Here is a 20,794-nt window from a genome sequence, read left to right as displayed (position 1 = left end):
CACATATGTCAGGGTTGTTGTCAATTAGGTAATCATTTAGAAGGTGCATTTTTTTGGACAGTGACTGTGCATTGAATAAGGTTAAAGTGAATAATGAAAGGCCGAGGAGTTGTGTAATGGGAGATGTCATGATGTTGATGAGTCTTTGTTGTCTGGGTGTCTGAATGGGGTCTGGTGGAGAGTTATTTCTGGGTTTTCTCTTGAGTATGGGGATGGAATGGCTGTGTATCATTATATGCTGGTTTGCTAGAGGTTATGAGTAGGGGTAGGTCTGTGACCGGATACGTGCGGAGTCTGCTAGGATGGATGCTGGAACTGCTGGAGTGGATGCTGGAACTGCTGGATTGAATGCTGGAACTGCTGGAATGGATGCTGGAACTGCTGGATTGAATGCTGGAGCTGTTGGAATGGATGCTGGAGCTGCTGGAATGGATGCTGGGATGGATGCTGGAACTGCTGGAATGGATGCTGGAACTGCTGGAATGGATGCTGGAGCTGCAGGGATGGATGCTAGAACTGCTGGAGTGGATTCTGTGAGGGCTAGTTAGACATTTGATTTTAGTTAATGGACGCTGGCGAGATTGTGAAGGGTGTGTTGTATTGTGGCTGGAAAGGATTGGTTTAGATGTTTGAAAGTGGTCGGTGCGTTATGGCTTTATCCGGTCAGAAAAATCCGTTTGTCCATGGCTGATTGGCATTTGTTTGTGCTGTAGTTTCGTCTGTGGGTAAGGTTCATGGCTTTCTTGGGGCTGAGACGAAGGGGCGAGACAAAGGGGCAGGCCCCTTTGTCGCGCTCCTTAGGCGTGCGACGCCCGGCGTGCGACGCCAAGATGTCGCGGGTAATTTAAAGGCCTCCTGGCCCTGCTCTCATTGGCGGTGCTGCGCTAGTTTTTAGTGGCTGCCGGCCGGGGGGAGGGCTGAAGGAGGAGCCCGTGGTCCGGGGACGGCGCCTCGTGGTCGGCGCGGGGGTCTGCCGGGGTGAGGGTGCGATTGAGGGCCTTACCCCGGTGGGTCTCGGCGTCGGCTGCGCAGGCCTCACACGGTCCCGTCCCGCTGAAGAAGTCAGTGAAGAGGTGAGTTTTCGTCGCCGCGGGTAATTTAAAGGCCTCCTGGCCCTGCTCTCATTAGCGGTGCTGCGCTAGTTTTTAGTGGCTGCCGGCCGGGGGGAGGGCTGAAGGAGGAGCCCGTGGTCCGGGGACGGTGCCTCGTGGTCGACGCGGGGGTCTGCCGGGGTGAGGGTGCGATTGAGGGCCTTACCCCGGTGGGTCTCGGCGCCGGCTGCGCAGGCCTCGCACGGTCCCGTCCCGCTGAAGAAGTCAGTGAAGAGGTGAGTTTTCGTCGCCGCGGGTAATTTAAAGGCCTCCTGGCCCTGCTCTCATTGGCGGTGCTGCGCTAGTTTTTAGTGGCTGCCATGACATGGCTGACCATGACATGGCACACCAGGAAGCGTGGCACAAGGAACCAGGGGTTCTGGATAGCTGGACATGATCACGGACATCAGGATCAGGAAAAGCAACATCTGGACTGGAACATGGATACTGGATCAAGAGACAGACATTAGACTGGAACACAAACAACAGGCAGACATCAGGACTGGAACATGGACATCAGGACAAGATGGGGAGCTCCAATGAAGAACAGGAAACACAGGACCTTGAAGAAGTGCTGTAACAAGGACGACTCCTGGAGCGAAGGACAGCAGGATCTCAGGAGTCACCAACTCCTTGCGAAGGAAAAAATGGAATGGACACTGAGCCCTTTTGTAGGGCTGAAGAGGACAACGCCTAGGGAGGGATCAGCAGGGGGCCACACCTGGCTAGCCCTTGAAAAACAGGAGAGAGGTGCACGCCTGCACCTTAGGAAGCTGGAGAGCGAAGAGCAGGATCCGCTGGTGGCGACCTCGGCCACATGGAAGGCCTGAGGAAGCCAGGAAGGCAGTGAAGCAGCTCTGCCATGGAGCTGAAGGTAGGCAGGCGGCTGGAGTGGCTCCATGCCGCGAAGACTGAAGCAGAAAGGACAGGAAGAGCAAAAGGGCTGGCTGCAGGACGAGACGAAGGCTACAGGCACCGACAGGGTGCCTGTAGCCTTCGTCTCGTCCTGCAGCCAGCCCTTTTGCTGGCTGCAAAAGGGTCCTTGCCCGGCAGGTCCTTGCCCGGCAGGTCCTATACCTGCCGGGCAAGGACCTGGACTATGGCAGGCACCGGCAGGGACGGCCTCCCTGCCGGCTGAAGACCCCGACATCGAGAGCAGTACGTCGGAAGGCATAGGAGCGGCAGCAGGGGTCCCGACCGGAGGGAGAGATCACGGCGGGTCTGCCCTACGTAGAGCAAAAGGCAGCCGGGGAGGAGCCCGGACACCACGGCAAGACTGCCGCGGAGGCAGCAGCGTCAGCGGCCCAGCTGGCCACATGAGGTAAGAAGCCTACCCGCATTCCTAGCGGGCAGGACCGCAAAAGTACCCCCTCCTCAAAGCCCCCCTCAAGCCTCTTGTCAACAACTTGGGGAGAAGGCGGTATTCCATATACCGTCAGGGGCAATCAAGGATCCAAGGATGAAGCTGGAGCTTTTTGGCGAGGAACTGTAGCAAGAAGAATACTTGAGCAGAGGACAAGGCAGAAGTGATCAAGGTCCAGGCAAGACAAACACAGAACATGGAATGTTGAAGGCGCAGGTCAGGCAGGATGCAGGGTACAGAACCACAAGATGGCATCTTGGTTCTAGGATCAAGGTGGTAGAGGCTGGACTCCATCCAAGACTTGACTTTGAATGGAAGTCCTTAACACTTCTTAAGGCTGAAGCTGTAGGGCAGGAGGCAGTAACAAGGCAAAGACTAGATGCTGAGTTAAAGGTTCCAGAGAGCTAGCACTCCAGCGGCTCAAGATGGACAAAGGTGAAGCATGGTGTCAAGGTAGCAGTTCGAGATGCGCAAGTAGTGGTGCAGGCATCCCAAGGTGGTACAAAGATTAAAGCTTAGGGATTCTGGTGACCGGAAGACTTGGCATTCTTGATAGCAGCTTGGGATGCATCGAGGAGTAGTCTTGGTAATAGAGATGTGGTTTGTTTTATCACGAATTAGGCAATTTCAACAAAATTGCCTAATTCGTCATGGTTCAGGGGCCCCTCCCCCCCAAAACAGATTTTCCCCGAACTCCGAGAAAAATAATTTTTCGGGTTTGTAGGGGGGGAGGGGCACATTTTATTTTTTAAATAAATAACTACCCCAAGCATTAACATTTAGTTTAATACCCCCCCATTCCGATCCCTCCCCAAAACTTACTAACATCCCTGGTGGTCCAGCGGGGTCCCGTGAGTGACTTGTCCCTCCGTACCCAGCGTGCCTGCCTCGCTCACAATGGCGCCAATAGCTGTGACCTACTATGTCACAGGGGCTACCGGTGCCATTGGTCAGCCCCTGTCACATGGCCATCGGCGCCATCTTGGGCTCCTACCATGTGACAGGGGCTGATCAATGGCATCGGTAGCCCCTGTGACATAGTATAGGCAAAGGCTATCGGCGCCATTTTGATTATTGGCAGCCAGCGATGAGCTCGCTCCCGGAACCCCACTGGACCCCCAGGGACTTTTGGCAAGTCTTGGGGGGGGGGCCAGGAGGTCGGTTGCTCCTACCATGTAACAGGGGCTGACCAATGGCACCGGTAGCCCCTGTGACATAGTATGGGCAAAGGCTATCGGTGCCATTTTGATTACTGGCAGCCAATGGCCCGAGGGCAGGAGATCGCTCCTGGACCCCCAGGGAACCCCAGGGACTTTTGACCAGCTTGGGGGGGGCTTCCTGACCCCCCCCCAAGACTTGCCCAAAGTCCATGGGGGTCCAGCGGGGGTCTGGGAGCTATCTCGTCGTCAGCTGCCAGTAAACAAAATGGCACCGATAGCCTTTGCCCATACTATGTCACAGAGGCTATCAGCGCCATTGGTCAGCCCCTGTCACATGGTAGGAGCACAAGATGGCGCCGATGGCCATGTTACAGGGGCTGACCAATGGCACTGGTAGCCCCTGTGTCATAGTAGTTCAGAGGCTATTGGCACCATTTTGAGTGAGTCTGGCATGCCGGGCACGGAGGGACAAATGTCTCGCGGGACCCCGCTGGACTACCAGGGATGTTGGTAAGTCTTGGGGAGGGATCGGGATGGTGGGGGGGGGGGGTTGTATGTAATGTATTAAAGTGAATTTAAATGCTTGGGGTGGGTTTTTTTTAGCTTCATTTTCCCGCGTCATTTTTTGGGCCGGTTTCATTTTTCCCCGTTTCGTTTTTTTTAGGTTTTCAAAAAAACTAAACAAGAAAAACCGAATTTTGCCCCAAAGCATCTGACTCAAAAAACAACCCGGTAGAAAAAAACGAAGCACATCTCTACTTGGTAACACTAGAGGATAGAAGACGTCCCACAGTTGGTTCAAGTTGGCTTTGAAGTATGGTGGGACACTCAGTGTTGGATACCAACTAATAGTTCAAGGATCAAAGCTTGGAAGTATTGGTGACCAGATGATGTGGCAGTCTCTAGATGATATGCAGTAAGAGCAAGCATGACTTCCTTTTAGGCATTGGTACAAGATGGCAGGTGGACTGCTAGTCACTGCTGGAATTATGCTTGGCAAAGCACGTAAGCTGAAGTTCTTTGGTTGGTAATTGGATTTTCCAATGTGGACGTATGGCCGATGCTTAGGCTAGTTGAACTGGTAGTTCTAAGTCTCTGGTGGTGAGAATCAAGATTAAGCAGAGCAGAAGTATTGTAGGCACAAAAGTTCTGTAAAACCCTTCTTAGGAATGGGCCCTAAGGCTGGGCAGAATCTTAGTGATGCTTGGTTAGTAGACACTCACACTAGAGTGGTTCTAGACCGATGGTAGAAGATGGACCTCTTCTGGACTACTTGAGAACAAGCTAGAAGTAGATATACTTTGAAAGGCGCACTTGGACAGTCACCTTACTTGGATTGTGCAGCTTGCAGCGGATCCCAGAGAAGAGGTTGCTGGCTTTGAGCTTGAGGTGGTGAGTGAGGCAAGCAAGTGGTAACAGGAAGTACTGAAGAAGCTGAGCGGGAAGGGCGAATAAATCTGCTGGTTCAGCTTGAAGAGATGACCGATGCTCAAGGCCCCATTGGACGTATGACAACAGATGGGGTGCAGGTGCCTCTATCAGGTCGTCTGGAGAGAAGTACCACCGGCTGGCGAGTTGAAGACATCTCTCGTAGGATGGTGAACTTGTACCAGAGAGACTTCTTTCTCAGTTGCGGTGCCCTCTCAATGGAATTTGATCCCTCTGGATTTAAGATCTCTGGATGACCTTAAGAAATTTAAAACATCCTACAAAGATTTTCTTCTTACCCGCGTTTTTGAGAAGTAATGTAATGAAGTTAATGCTATCTAACTGATTAAGATTTTTTTCTCAATAGTGTATTTGAGATGTATTGTAATGAAGTTAATGTTATCTGACTTCATATACAAATGTGACAATGGCTTGTTTGCTGATCTTATTTTTGATGATTGTTAGTGTCTATAACATTTGTTAGTCTAAATTTTTTGTTGTGTTTAGTTTCTGTGAAAATTTTAACTTAATATTGTGTGTGTAACTATGTACATCGCTTAGGCCAATTGTGTTAAGCGATTAATAAATTTTTTAAAAACAAACAAAACAAAACTTGATGGACAAATTGCGCAGGATTCCAGCAAGATAAGCTCTAGGAGCAGGAGAGTCCTGTGAGTAGAACAAGAGTGCTCAGAGGGAAAAATAAAAAAATTCTGGACAAGATGGTCATGCAGAACAGGAATCAGATGCTGCAGCTTGGAAGATGGTGAACCCGGGTGCAGGCACCTCCTGCAGGTCGTACAGTAAGTGTACCCAGTCCAACAAAGTCTCAAGAAGGCACTTGGTGGAAACAGATGCTAAAGCCTCTGCGGAGTGGAAAAAACAACAAATTCATGCAAGCTGGCGCCTCCAGCAGGTCGGTAGATCTTCAGCGAAAAAACTGGAACTGAAGTTTTTCCTTAAAAAATCTTGACAAAGAAACTCTGGGACGTGGCATGAGCCCATCGCAAGGACATGAACGCCGAACACGGTCCTTCGCAATCTGTTGAGGAGCGCTAGGAGAGCGGTTCCACTTACAAAGAGATATGTGTTCTTGGGCCATGGCTCGTCCCCAGAGGAACTCCAAAGAGGTGCCGCGGTAGGCGAGGCATGCCCGAGCATGGGCAGGACAGGAGCGAGGCTGGACAGATGATAGATGACTGGAGATACTGACCCTCCTCCGGACCTGCACGCTTCGGAAGACCAGCAACACAATAGTGGTTTTATGAACAGTCCTCCGACCGTTCCAAGCCCTTTCGGACCTGCCGCAGGGTACGGCAAGAAGCAGCAGGCCAGATGGAGGCCAGGACAGCGAAGACCGAGACATGGAGATTCAGACGAGACTCAGGAATGAGGTACTTTGGATGCACAGACGAGATTCAGGAATGAGGTACTTGGATGCACAGACGAGACTCAGGAACGAAGTACTAGGCTTTCAAAAGACTCAGGAACGAGGTACAAGGCATTCAGAAGAATCAGGAGTGAGGTACTAGGCATTCAGAAGACTCAGGCAAGTACTGGGTTGAAACTACGATGCAGCGCGTCCTACACAGTCCACCCGCGGGACTGGTCGCGGACCATGCTGAAGAGCCTCTAGATGAGATATGGAGCAAATGAACGGAGCATGTCTCAGAAGCTGTAGAGGCCCTACTCAACCGCCAGTGGCTGGTCATGGACCATGCTGGGATGGTACAGGTTCTGGCAGAGTCTTTGGCACATGGACGGAGCTAGCACTAGGGACTCCAAGGACCAGGGACAAGTACAGAAGCGGAAGTCTCCCGGAGGCTAGTGCTGCAGAAGTGAGGCAGGCATCGTACCATGAGGCGCCCTACCCAGCTAGCCCATGGGGCTGGTCACGGACCACGACATGGCACACCAGGAAGCATGGCACGAGGAACCAGGGGTTTTGGATAGCTGGACAAGATCACGGACATCAGGATCAGGAAAAGCAACATCTGGACTGGAACACGGATACTGGATCAAGAGACAGACCTTAGACTGGAACACAAACAACAGGCGGACATCAGGACTGGAACATGGACATCAGGACAAGACGGGGAGCTCCAACAAAGAACAGGAAACACAGGACCTTGAAGAAGTGCTGGAACAAGGACGACTCCTGGAGCGAAGGACAGCAGGATCCCAGGAATGACCAACTCCTTGCGAAGGCAAAACTGGAATGGATGCTGAGCCCTTTTGTAGGGCTGAAGAGGACAATGCCCAGGGAGGGGTCATCAGGGGGCCACACCTGGCTGGCCCTTGAAAAACAGGAAAGAGGTGCGCACCATAGGAAGCTGGAGAGCGAAGAGCAGGATCCGCTGGTGGCGTCCTCGGCCACGTGGAAGGCCTGAGGAAGCCAGGCAGGCAGCGGAGCAACCCTGCCATGGAGCTGAAGGTAGGCAGGCTGCTGAAGCGACTCCATGCCGCGAAGACTGAAGCAGGAAGGAAAGGAAGAGCAGTAGGGCTGGCTGCAGGATGAGACAAAGGCTGCAGGCACCGGCAGGGATGGCCTCCCTGCCGGGCAAGGACCCAGACTGTAGCAGGCACCGGCAGGGACAGCCTCCCTGCCTGCTGAAGACCCCGGCATCGAGAACAGTACGTCGGAAGGCACAGGAGCGTCAGCGGGGGTCCCGACCGCGTGGGAGAGCTCACGGCGGGTCGGCCCTGCTGCGTAGAGCAAAAAGCAGCCGGGGAGGAGCCCGGACACCGCGGCAAGACTGCCGTGGAGGCAGCAGCGTCAGCGGCCTGACTGGCCGCGTGAGGTAAGGAGCCTGCCCATGAGGAGCACGGGCAGGACCGCAACAGGTATGGTGCAATATAACAAATAAATGGAACGGAAAGTTCTCTTGAGAAAAGTACACTGTACAATACAGAGCAGGGTCACTGTCAGGCTTATTTCCACCGTGACCAAGAGGGTAGTTTGGGAGCTTCCAATCATGAGAATACCAGGGATGTGGTGACTTTGAGGTGGACTGGCAAGGTGTGACCTTTCAGTGTGGAAGGCCGCAGATTCCCCTCCAGCTGTGGGCACATACGTATTCAATGGTTTTGTTATTAAACTTCAATCTGCACTTCACTTGTTCCTCAGACAGCTCCAAAAACTGTGTCATAAGCCAATCCTGATCATGGAATATCTCCTCCTGCTTTGTTGTCTCTCCCTTCAATGACACAGATTCCACAAACCTGTATATTTAGAACACTCCTTGTTGCAGATCACACCACCAGCAGCACATCCTCTGCCACTTGCAGCAAATCTCTGGCCACCACAACTACACCTTCATCCTCTTCGATACACACAAACATACATACATACACAGTCTCTCTCTCTCTCTCTCCAGATGAAGGCACACACACCCTGTGGCATAAAAACACTTAAACCAATAAAGCAAACAAATCCTGAGGCAACAGTGACTGATAAACAGAAAAGACAATCTGATCAACACAGAGAAAATGATAGAAAAGGATCAAAATGGCAGAAAAATAGATAATTCCTAACAGATACAACTGTTTCAACCAAAGCAACTGTCTGTAAACATTCACAAGCAACAAACAACTCTCAGCAACCTCCAATATACAGTATCCAGCACTAGCAGCCACACCAAGCGCCAGTTCTCAAAGGACAAGTGAGGTTTAAATTCCATGGCTTAAATAGCAGATGTAAAAGCATCTGTACATTTGATGCATCCCTGTTGATTCTCATGTCAAAAACCTGGGTGTATTACTGCACACAGAGGGATTCTCTCTTGTGTATATGCCAATTTTATTTGTACAGCTCCTGTGTAAGTCTCTGAAAATCAGTCCCTTATATAATACACCCTAGCTCAGAGATAGGCAGCATCGGTTCTGGAGTACCACAACCAAGTCTGATTTTCAGGACATCCACAATGAATATACATGAGGGATATTTGTATGTACTTCCTCCACTGTATGCAAATATATCTCCTGCATATTCATTGTGTATGACCTGAAAACCCAGCCTGTTTGTGGCAGTCCAGGACCAGAGCTGCTTACCCCTGCCCTAGTTTCTCCTGATCATCATCTTGTGGTTTTTAATAATGTTTGCTTTATTTATTTATTTATTTATTTATTTATTTAAAGGCTTTTATATACCGGAGTTCATGTACTAGTACATACCACTTCGGTTTACACAGAACCAAAATTGGAAAATTACATCAAACAAGTGGGTATAAAATGACAAGGCTAACTTTGTAGGAACTTAGAACTTGAGGTAAAGGAGAGAACAGGACCAAGTGGTAACAGATCAATGTAAATAGCTAAATAATAAATACAAATTCTTACAATAAATACAAATGCATACAATAAATACAAATGCTTACAGATTACAGTCTTCAAAATCTAAGTTTACATCTTCCGAATAATGTTTAAATCTACAAGAACTAACGGTTACATCTTCAAGGTTTGTAGACTTCAAAGCTGAGGTTACATCTGACTTAAAAGGTATTGGTGTAGCATGCTGTAAATTTAACAATTGGGAATACGAGACCAAGAAATACAATTAAGAGTTGCGGCATCAGACATCTGGTTAACGTGATTATGAAATGCGTGAATGAGTCTAGTTCTGGGACATGGCTCTGAGCAAAAACTTTAAGTGAAGGCTTTTGTAAAGAGCCAGGCTTTAATAAATATACTGCTTGAAACTTCCTATTTGTTTTATCTGGAATGCCCTTCCGGAGGAAGTGGTGAAGTCTAAAACTGTGAACGACTTCAAAGGGGCGTGGGATAAACACTGTGGATCCATCAAGTCTAGAGGGCGTGAATAAAGTGGAGGCATTCAAACACTGCACGGAGTGGCAGTAGCCACAGCGGCTTTCAAACACTGCACGGAGCGGCAGTAGCCACAGGAGCTTTCAAACACTGCACGGAGCGGCAGTAGCCACAGCGGCCAGTAGCCACAGAGGCTTTCAAACACTGCACGGAGCGGCAGTAACCACAGCGGCGTTCAAACACTGCACGGAGCGGCAGTAGCAACAGAGGCATTCACGGAGCGGGATGCCAGTGGCCAGTAGTTGGTGTTCCACCTTCACGGAGCAGAAGGATGGAGGGCTGCTATTTCCAAAAAAAAAAAAAATTAATTAACAAAAAAATAAAAACAGGGGTGGGTAAGAGAATGGGGCAAGGGGATGGCCTGCTTGTTGCAGCGGTTGCTATCCCCAATTGAGCTGGATGTCACTTGGATGCAGATTCAAAGCTGCTCTCTAAATTGGGTGGAGGGGAATTAGGGCTGGAGGGTACTGGAAGCAAATAGTAACAGGTGGGAGAGAGAAAAAGGGAAAAAAATGGATAAAGTGTGTAGCTTGCTGGGCAGACTTGATGGGCCATTTGGTCTTCTTCTGCCGTCATTTCTATGTTTCTATCTGTGTGTCTAGACTGTACTGTATACTCCACAGAACAGTAACTGTATCTTATTTGTATATGCACAACCCTAGTGGTGCTATAGTAATGCTAGTTGTGGTACATAAATGATAAAAAGTAGCAGGAGCAGCAATAGTAGTAAATGCTAATTCCATATCTCCTCTCTAGGATAAGGCACACTGCTTTCTCCTTTCTCTGTACCCACTGCAAGGTGAAATCTTTTCCTTTCAATGTTGCAGCATTCAACAGATAAACATTTTTTTTAATGTACTGGCGAAACATATATATAAACAAATCTATGCATATTGCCTCCCATCCTTCCTCACCTTGAGAATGACTCTTTACCTTGACTATAATACTCATGTTGTAAAAGCAAGCACATACTTTTATCTGCTCTATGTGGACAATTTTCAAACAGGCTAATCTCTACAGGTAAATGCCTACTTACCTAGGTGACTCCCTTTTAAAACTGTCCTCCAATTGTTATGGTTTTTCTTTAGAGAGCATTTGAAAATATTTGCAAATGAAGATTGATTATTATATTAATATCTTAATTTATTTTTACAGATGAGTATGTTAACTTTGATTGTGACTTTGGCTATTTTGCTGCAACCATCTTCTACACAGGTATGTATGCAATCATATACATTTTTTACAAATTAAATCTAATTTTACAAAGCTGTTAGCTATGTCCTAGAATTAACTTCTGAAATAAGAATACTGGCTGCCCACTAAATAATACTATTGTTGCAACTTGCAAGGTCTACAACTTGGTCACCATCTCTTTTTCAAAGGGTCCATATTCAATAGAATGTTAGTGGACAAATTATCCAGCTAAGTTTAGCTGGATAACTTGTCCTGGATATTTAGTAAGGTAAACATCTCACTGAATATCCCGGTTTAAACCTATCCAGCTAATGGTAGCCAACTAACTTTAAACAAATCCAGATAATAAGAACCATCTTTAAACATAACCAGATAATAATTCTTATATAATCCTCTGTTACTCTGTAAACCAGTGTGATATGTCTAATTGAACATCGGTATATAAAAACAAATAAATAAAATAAATAAATATTGTGTTGCCAGTTAACTTTACAAATACCTTGCTATATTGAAAAGAATATAGCTGGTTAAGTAGTTCTGTAAAATAATTTAAAAAGAAAAAAAAAAGATTGAGGGCCTACAGGCCCTATCCAAACTTCTCTTTTATTGCAGCTTCAAAGCCTCGGCCTTGCCGAGCTGAGCCTGACACCTCCCTCTCATCAAATCGTCGGCATATAGAAACATAGAAATGACGGCAGAAGAAGACCAAATGGCCCATCCAGTCTGCCCAACAAGCTTTCATACTTATTTTTCTCATAGTTATCTGTTACTCTGACTGCTGAGGTCAGAGCCCTTATTGGTAACTTTTTGTTTTTAATTTCCTTCCACCCCCTGCCAATTGATGTAGAGAGCAGTGCTGGAGCTGCATCAATTTGAAGTATCAAGCCTAAATGTTTAGGGGTAGTAACTGCCACATTAAGCAAGCTACTCCCATGCTTATTTGTTTGCCCAGCCTGTGCAATTCAGTTCTTGTTGGTTGCTGTCTGAATATATTCCTCTTTTCTTCATTTCCCCCTGCTGTTGAAGAAGTAAGCTGCACTGTATATGTATTCAAATTGAAGTAACAGGCTTGATTGGTTCAGGGCAGTAACCGCCGTAACAAGCAAGCTACTCCCACGCTTATTTGTTTTTCCAGCCTGTGCAATTTAGTCCTTGTTGGTTGATTGAATATGAATCCTCTTTTGTTCATTCCCCCCTGCCATTGAAGCAGAGATCTGCTTGGATATGCCTTGAAAGTGAAGTATCAGGCTAATTTGGTTTGGGGTAGTAACCGCCGTAACAAGCAAGCTACTAGGGATGTGCAGACAAAAAGTTTTTGTTGATAAGTTGAAGTTGAGGGTCGATTTCGTTCAATATGGACATATGAAGAATTCCATAAGTTAAGGGTCTGTCCATATGTTCACCGGTTCCCTAAATAAAAATTTAAACCCCTCACCCTCCTTAATCCCCCCCCCCCAAGACTTACCAAAACTCCCTGGTGGTCCAGCGGGGAGTTAGGAAGCCATCCCTGCACTCGTCTGCGATTTCCTCATGGCGCCGATAGCCTGTGTCACAGGGGCTGCCATGCCATTGGTCAGCCCCTGTCACATGGTCACCAGCGCCATCTTGTACTCCTACTACGTGACAGGTAGGTCATGTGGCAGGAGGTCGCTCTGGGAGCCCCGTTGGACCCAACCGGAACTTTTGGCCAGCTTAGGGAACCGGTGAACATATGGACAGACCCTTAACTTATGGAATTCTCCTCCTGACCCCCCTAAGCTGGCCAAAAGTTCCGGTTGGGTCCAACGGGGGTCCGGGCGCGGAGGAGCACGTGACTTCGACGTCACTCGAAGTGACGCCGACGTCACGTGCTCCTCGCAAAGGAATACAGGGATGGCTTCCTGTCTCCCCGCTGGACCACCAGGGAGTTTTGGTAAGTCTTGGGGGGGTCAGGAGGGTGGGGGGTTTAAGTGTTTATTTAGGTTCAACGTATTCAACATAGCTATGTTGAATACATTGGAACTCGCGATGCGTTTCTCCTCAAACCTTTTTTTTCTCTTTTAAAAATATAAGTTGCGTTTTACATATGCGTTCAAAACAAATGCACACCCCTACAAGCTACTCTCACGCTTATTTGTGAATGCAGATCCATGTGTATGTGTATTGAATAAGGGTAGTAGCCGTCATTCCCGTAAGCCACACCCATGCCTCTTCTCTTCATTTCATTCACATCCTCTAGACTTTATGGATCCACAGTGATTATCCCACACCCTTTTGAAATCCTTCACAGTTTTGGTCCTCACCACTTCCTCCGGAAGTGTGTTCCAGGCATCCACCACCCTCTCTGTGAAGCAATACTTCCTGACATTAGTTCTGAGTCTTCCTCCCTAGAGTTTTAAATCATGACCCCTGGTTCTGCTGAGTTTTTTGCAACGGAAAATGTTTGTCATTGACTTTGGATCATTAAAACCTTTCAAGTATCTGAAAGACTGTATCATATCACAGCTGTTCCTCCTTTCCTCCAGGGTACACATATTTAGATTCTTCAATCTGTCCTCTTAAGTCATTTGATGAAGACCCTCCACCTTTTAGGTCACCCTTCTCTGGACCGCCTCCATCCTGTCTTTATCCCTTCTGAGATATGGTCTCCAGAACTGAACACAGTACTCCAAGTGAGGCCTCACCAAGGACCTGTACAAGGGGAGAATCACTTCCCTTTTCTTACTCTTTATTCCTCTCTCTATGCAGCCTAGCATTCTTCTGGCTTTAGCTATCGCCTTGTCACATTGTTTCACCAACTTCAGATCGTTAGACACTATCACCCCAAGGTCTCTCTCCTGCTCCGTGCACATCAGCCCATCTCTCCCCATCGAATACATTTATTTTGGATTTCCACACCCCATATGCATGACTCTGTACTTCTTGGCATTGAATCTCAGCTGCCATATCTTTGACCAGTCTTCCAGCTTCCTTATATCCCATCTCATTCTCTCCACTCCTTCCGGCATTTCCACTCTATTGCAGATCTTAGTATTATCTGCAAATAGACAAACCTTACCTTCTATCCCATCCACGATGTCACTCATGAAGATATTGAACAGGACCGGTCCCAACACCGACCCTTGCAGCACTCCGCTCATCACCTCTCTCTCTTCTGAGTAAGTTCCATTTACCATCATACATTGTCTTCTGTCCTTCAACCAGTTTGCTATCCATGCCACCACCTTGGCACTCACTCCCAAGTTTCTCGTTTTATTCACAAACTTCCTGTGCGAGACTGTATCAAAAGCTTTGCTAAAATCGAAGTAGATGACATCAATTGCTCTTCCTCGATCCAATTCCTTAGTCACCCAATCAAAAAAGTCTATCAGATTCATCTGACAGGACCTTCCCTTGGTGAAACTATGCTGCCTCTGGTCCAGAAATTCTGCTGCTTGTAAATAGTTCACTATTCTTTCCTTCAGCAGCGACTCTAATACTTTTCCCACTACTGAGGTGAGGCTAACTGGCCTGTAGTTACCATCCTCCTCTCTGCTTCCACTCTTGTGAAGAGGGACCACCGTCACTCTTCTCCAATCACTCGGCACCACTCCTGTTTCCAGGGATCTATTGAACAGGTCACTCAGCGGAGCCGCCAGCATATCTCTGAGTTCCCTCAGTATCCTTGGATGAAATTCATCAGGCCCCATGTCTTTGTCCACTTTCAGTTTTCCTAGCTATCCCATACATTTTTGTTCTGTAAATGGAGTTTCATTCATTCCACTCCCCTCCAGTTTCTTGTTAACTAGCGACAGTCCTTCTCTGGGGTCTTCTTTAGTGAACACCGATAACAAAAATAATAGGGCCTGGGGATGTGCCTAATCTCCTTCCCACCCTCCACTGTTGGTTTCTGCTTCCTTTTTTTTTTTTTTTTAAAGTTTTCTTTCCAGAGTCGGCCCCCCTCCCCTCTCCTTCCCTACCATCCCGACGCTATCCCTTCCACCCTCTTATACTTGAAATAGAAGTTTTCTTGTGGTCCAGATCATAGCAGCATCCTACTGTGATCTGAACCCAGTATGTCCTCTTCTGCTTCTGGCGTCATGGTTTCAACCAACAGTGAAGTGTTACTCGATGATGACCATTATTTTTCAGATAAGTTCTATGAACTAACTCCCCTGATGCAGTCTTGTTATGAAACACTAGCTGGTGTCATAACATATAGCTGGACTAGGAAAAGTGTGGCATGATCTGCTATTTGTTGTTCTTGTCTTTTTTGCAATTTAATTTAGTTTTCTGAGCAAGAGTTGCATTTTTGGCTATGGATGCTCCACCTTTTTATTATAGGGTTGAGAGTGTTGCAGAACAACCAATTCCAACTCCTAAAGGATGAGAGAGTCAGGTTGTGCTCTTCTATCAATACATAGTGGGTGATTCACTAAAGGCTGCTAAGGGTTATAATAGAAGCTAAACTGGTTTAGTGTACACAATAATGTTATGTTCACTAAAGCCTCGAGAAATGCATGAAGATTCTTGCTAATGTTTTAGCAGGTTGACATAAATTGATAGGTCTAGCTGCTTGTTAATGAGAAAAATGAGATGAAAATAGTAGAAGTACTAGGTGTGTGTGTGTGTGTGTGTGTGGGGGGGGTCACTTGGGAGTTCTTAAAATGTTGACAAAGCCATACTGGAAGGTAAGGATGAGGTTGGAGATGGCTATTGTTTAGTTCACCATTTCCACTTTTTCCATTGACTTCAATGATTCCTGCATATGTTTGATCTGCAAATGAATCTCCTTTCTCAGAGATTTGAAGGTTTTGTGGACTGGGTTGTCCCGATACTAGAGATGTGAATCGTGTGATCGATCGTCTTAACGATCGATTTCGGCTGGGAGGGGGAGGGAATTGGATTGTCGCCGTTTGGGTTTATTAAATATCATGACAATCGTGAAAATCGTGACAATCGAAAACCGGCACACTAAAACATCCCTAAAACCCACCCCGACCCTTTAAAATAAATCCCCCACCATCCTGAACCCCCCCAAAATTCCTTAAATTACCTGGGGTCCAGTGGGGGGGAGGGCGGGAAAACCGGCACACTAAAACAACCCTAAAACCCACCCCGACCCTTTAAAATAAATCCCCCACCCTCCCGAACCCCCCCAAAATGCCTTAAATTACCTGGGGTCCAGAGGAAGGGTCCCGGTGTGATCTTTTACTCTCGGACCTCCGGTGCTTGTAGAAATGGCGCCGGCGCTACCTTTGCCTTGTCATATGACAGGTCAAAGGTAGCGCCGGCGCCATTTTGTTTTTGTCCCCCGAGGTCAGGAGCATAGGAGATTGCTCCCGGACCCCCGCTGGACCCCCAGAGACTTTTGGCCAGCTTGGGGGGGCCTCCTGACCCACACAAGACTTGCCATAAGTCCAGCGGGGGTCCGGAACGACCTCCTGCAGTCGAATCGTGTTGTCTATGGCCGGCGCCATTTTGCGCATGTCAATCCCACCTAGGGACATAAGTCCTGGACAGACAGGCACAGAAATCGAGGTCAAACTCTTGTAGAAATATAACACCTGGACTGACAGGCAAAGCAATCAAGGTGAAACACTTGAAGGAACATCAGGCCTGGACTGACAGGCAAAGCAGTCGAGGACAGAGTCAATCCCACATAGAGACATAAGACCTGGACGAACAGGCAGTGCAGTCGAGGTGAAACCCTTGTAGGAACATCAGGCCTGGACTGACAGGCAAAGCAGTCGAGGTCAAACATTTGTAGGAATATAAGGCCTGAACGACAGGCAAAGCAGTCAAGGTCAAACACTTGTAGGAACATAAGGCTTGGACGGACAGGCAAAGCAGTCGATGACAAACACTTGTAGGAACATAAGGCCTGGACTGACAGACAAAGCAATCAAGGTCAAACACTTGAAGGAAAATCAGGCCTGGACTGACAGGCAAAGCAGTTGAGGTCAAACACTTGTAGGAATATCAGGCCTGGACTGACAGTTCATAGTCGATTACACTCAGGTACTGTAGATATTTCCCTGTCCCCAGAGGGCTTACAATCTAAGTCAAACCCTTGTAAGAACATCAGGCCTGGACTGACAGGCAAAGCAGTCGAGGACAGAGTCAATCCCACATAGAGACATAAGACCTGGTCGAACAGGCAGTGCAGTCGAGGTGAAACCCTTGTAGGAACATCAGGCCTGGACTGACAGGCAAAGCAGTCGAGGTCAAACAGTTGTAGGAATATAAGGCCTGAACGACAGGCAAAGCAGTCAAGGTCAAACACTTGTAGGAACATAAGGCTTGGACTGACAGGCAAAGCAGTCGATGACAAACACTTGTAGGAACATAAGGCCTGGACTGACAGACAAAGCAATCAAGGTCAAACACTTGAAGGAACATCAGGCCTGGACTGACAGGCAAAGCAGTTGAGGTCAAACACTTGTAGCAATATCAGGCCTGGACTGACAGTTCATAGTCGATTACACTCAGGTACTGTAGATATTTCCCTGTCCCCAGAGGGCTTACAATCTAAGTCAAACCCTTGTAAGAACATCAGGCCTGGACTGACAAGCAAAGCAGTCGAGGATAGAGTCAATCCCACATAGGGAACTAAGGCCTGGACTGACAGGCACAGCAATTGAGGTCAAACACTTTATGGAATATGCCTGAACTGACAGACAAGGAGTCGAGGTCAAACACTTGTAGGAACATCAGGCCTGGATGGCTAGGTACAGCAGTCAAGTTCAAACACTTGTAGGAACATAAGGCCTGGACTGACAGGTTAAGCAGTCGAGAACAGAGGTCAAGACCACGTAGGGACATTAGGCCTGGACAAACAGGAACAGCAGTTGAGGACAGAGTCAATCCCACGCAGTAATATTAAGGCCCTGATGGAATAGGCATAGCGATTTTAATTTTTTTTTATTTATTGAACTTGCTATTTTCAAACTTGTCCGGCACTTCATAGTCGATTACACTCAGGTACTGTAGGTATTTCCCTATCCCCAGAAGACTTACAATCTAAGTCAAACCCTTGTAGGAACAAAAGGCCGGGATTGACAGGCAAAGCAGTCAAGGTCAAACAGTTGTAAGAACATCAGGCCTGGACTGACAGGCACAGCAATCGAGGTCAAACACTTGTAGGAACATCAGTCCTGGACTGACAGGCACAGCAATCGTTGTCAAACACTTGTAGGAACATAAGGCCTGGACTGACAGGCAAAGCAGTCGAGGTCAAACACTTGTAGGAATATCAGGCCTCGACGGACAGGCACAGCAGTCGAGGACAGAGGTTAATCCCACCTAAAGACATAAGTCCTGGACAGACAGGCACAGAAATCGAGGTCAAACACTTGTAGGAATATAAAGCCTGAATGACAGGCAAAGCATTTGAGGTCAAACACTTGAAGGAATATCAGGCCTGGACTGACAGGCAAAGCAGTCGAGGACAGACTCAGTCCCCCGTAGACATAAGGCCTGGACAAAAAGACAATGCAGTCGAGGTGAAACCCTTGTAGGAATATAAGGCCTGGACTGACAGGCAAAGCAGTCGAGAACAGAGTAAATCCCACGTAGGAACTTAAGGCCTGGACGAACAGGCAAAGCAGTCGAGGTGAAACCCTTGTAGGAACATCAGGCCTGGACTACCAGGCACAGCAGTCGAGGTCAAACACTTGTAGGAACATCAGGCCTGAACGGACAGGCATAGCCGTCGAGGAAAGAGGTCAATCTTACCTAGGGAAATAAGACCTGGACAAACAGGCACAGCAGTCGAGGACAGAGTCAGTCCAAAGTAGGAACATAAGGCCTAGATGGACAGGAATAGCGATTATTTATTTTTAATTTATTTATCCTGCTATATTCAAACGTTTCCAGCAGTTCATAGTCAATTACACTCAGGTACTGTAGGTATTTTCCTATCCCCAGAGGGCTTACAATCTAATTCAAACCCTTGTAGGAACATAAGGCCTTGACCGACAGGCAAAGCAGTCGAGGTCAAACACTTGTAGGAAAAGCAGGCCAGGACTGACAGGCAAAGCAGTCGAGGTCAAACACTTGTAGGAACATCAGGCCTGGACAGACAGGCAAATCAGTCGAGGTAAAATACTTGTAGGAACATCGGGCCTGAACCGACAGGCAAAGCATTCGAGGATAGAGTCGATCCCACGTAGGCACATAAGTCCTGGACGAACAGGCAAAGCAGTCGAGGTGAAACCCTTAAAGGAACATCAGGCCTGGACTACCAGGCACAGCAGTCGAGGTCAAACACTTGTAGGAATATAAGGCCTGAATGACAGGCAAAGCATTTGAGGTCAAACACTTGAAGGAATATCAGGCCTGGACTGACAGGCAAAGCAGTCGAGGACAGACTCAGTCCCCCGTAGACATAAGGCCTGGACAAAAAGACAATGCAGTCGAGGTGAAACCCTTTTAGGAATATAAGTCCTGGACTGACAGGCAAAGCAGTCGAGAACAGAGTAAATCCCACGTAGGAACATAAGGCCTGGACGAACAGGCAAAGCAGTCGAGGTGAAACCCTTGTAGGAACATCAGGCCTGGACTACCAGGCACAGCAGTCGAGGTCAAATACTTGTAGGAACATCAGGCCTGAACGGACAGGCATAGCCGTCGAGGAAAGAGGTCAATCTTACCTAGGGAAATAAGACCTGGACAAACAGGCACAGCAGTCGAGGACAGAGTCAGTCCAAAGTAGGAACATAAGGCCTAGATGGACAGGAATAGCGATTATTTATTTTTAATTTATTTATCTTGCTATATTCAAACGTTTCCAGCAGTTCATAGTCAATTACACTCAGGTACTGTAGGTATTTTCCTATCCCCAGAGGGCTTACAATCTAATTCAAACCCTTGTAGGAACATAAGGCCTTGACCGACAGGCAAAGCAGTCGAGGTCAAACACTTGTAGGAAAAGCAGGCCAGGACTGACAGGCAAAGCAGTCGAGGTCAAACACTTGTAGGAACATCAGGCCTGGACAGACAGGCAAATCAGTCGAGGTAAAATACTTGTAGGAACATCGGGCCTGAACCGACAGGCAAAGCATTCGAGGATAGAGTCGATCCCACGTAGGCACATAAGTCCTGGACGAACAGGCAAAGCAGTCGAGGTGAAACCCTTAAAGGAACATCAGGCCTGGACTGACAGGGACAGCAATCGAGGTCAAACACTTGTAAGAACATAATGCCTGGACTGACAGGCAAAGCAGTCGAGGTCAAACACTTGTAGGAATATAAGGCTTGAATGACAGGCAAAGCACTCGAGCTCAAACACTTGTAGGAACATAAGGCCTGGACTGACAGGCAAAGCAGTCGAGCTCAAACACTTGTAGGAACATAAGGCCTGGACTCACAGGCAAAGCAGTCGAGGACAGAGTCAATCCCACGTAGGGACATCAGGCCTGTACGAATAGGCAAAGCAGTCGAGATGAAAGCCTTATAGGAACATCAGGCCTGGACTGTCAGGCACAGCAATCAAGGTCAAACACTTGTAGGAACATAAGGCCTGGACTGACAGGGAAAGCAGTCGAGGATAAACACTTGTAGGAATATCAGGGCTGGACGGACAGGCACAGCAGTCGAGGACACAGGTCAATCCCACCAAGGGACATAATGCCTGGACAAACAGGCACAGAAGTCGAGGACAGAGTCAATCCCACGCAGGAACATAAGGCCTGGATGGAATAGGCATAGCGATTATTTTTTTTTTAATTTAGATATCTTGCTATTTTCAAAGGTTTCTAGAAGTTCAGAGTCAA

The 20,794-nt window shown here is 47.7% G+C and overlaps 1 long non-coding RNA gene across 1 annotated transcript in view; it reads left to right on the top strand.

Moving 5' to 3' along the window:
* The window catches only part of LOC115088133, a 125,454-nt gene that overhangs the window by 28,777 nt on the left and 75,883 nt on the right, over positions 1–20,794 (top strand). Inside the window, exon 2 of the long non-coding RNA XR_003855707.1 lies at positions 11,022–11,081. This is a non-coding gene — a long non-coding RNA (uncharacterized LOC115088133). The remainder of the gene's footprint in view (positions 1–11,021; positions 11,082–20,794) is intronic.

Source organism: Rhinatrema bivittatum, chromosome 3, assembly GCF_901001135.1.
Source record: "Rhinatrema bivittatum chromosome 3, aRhiBiv1.1, whole genome shotgun sequence".
Classification (NCBI taxonomy): domain Eukaryota; kingdom Metazoa; phylum Chordata; class Amphibia; order Gymnophiona; family Rhinatrematidae; genus Rhinatrema; species Rhinatrema bivittatum.
This window is presented reverse-complemented; position numbering and strand designations above follow the sequence as displayed.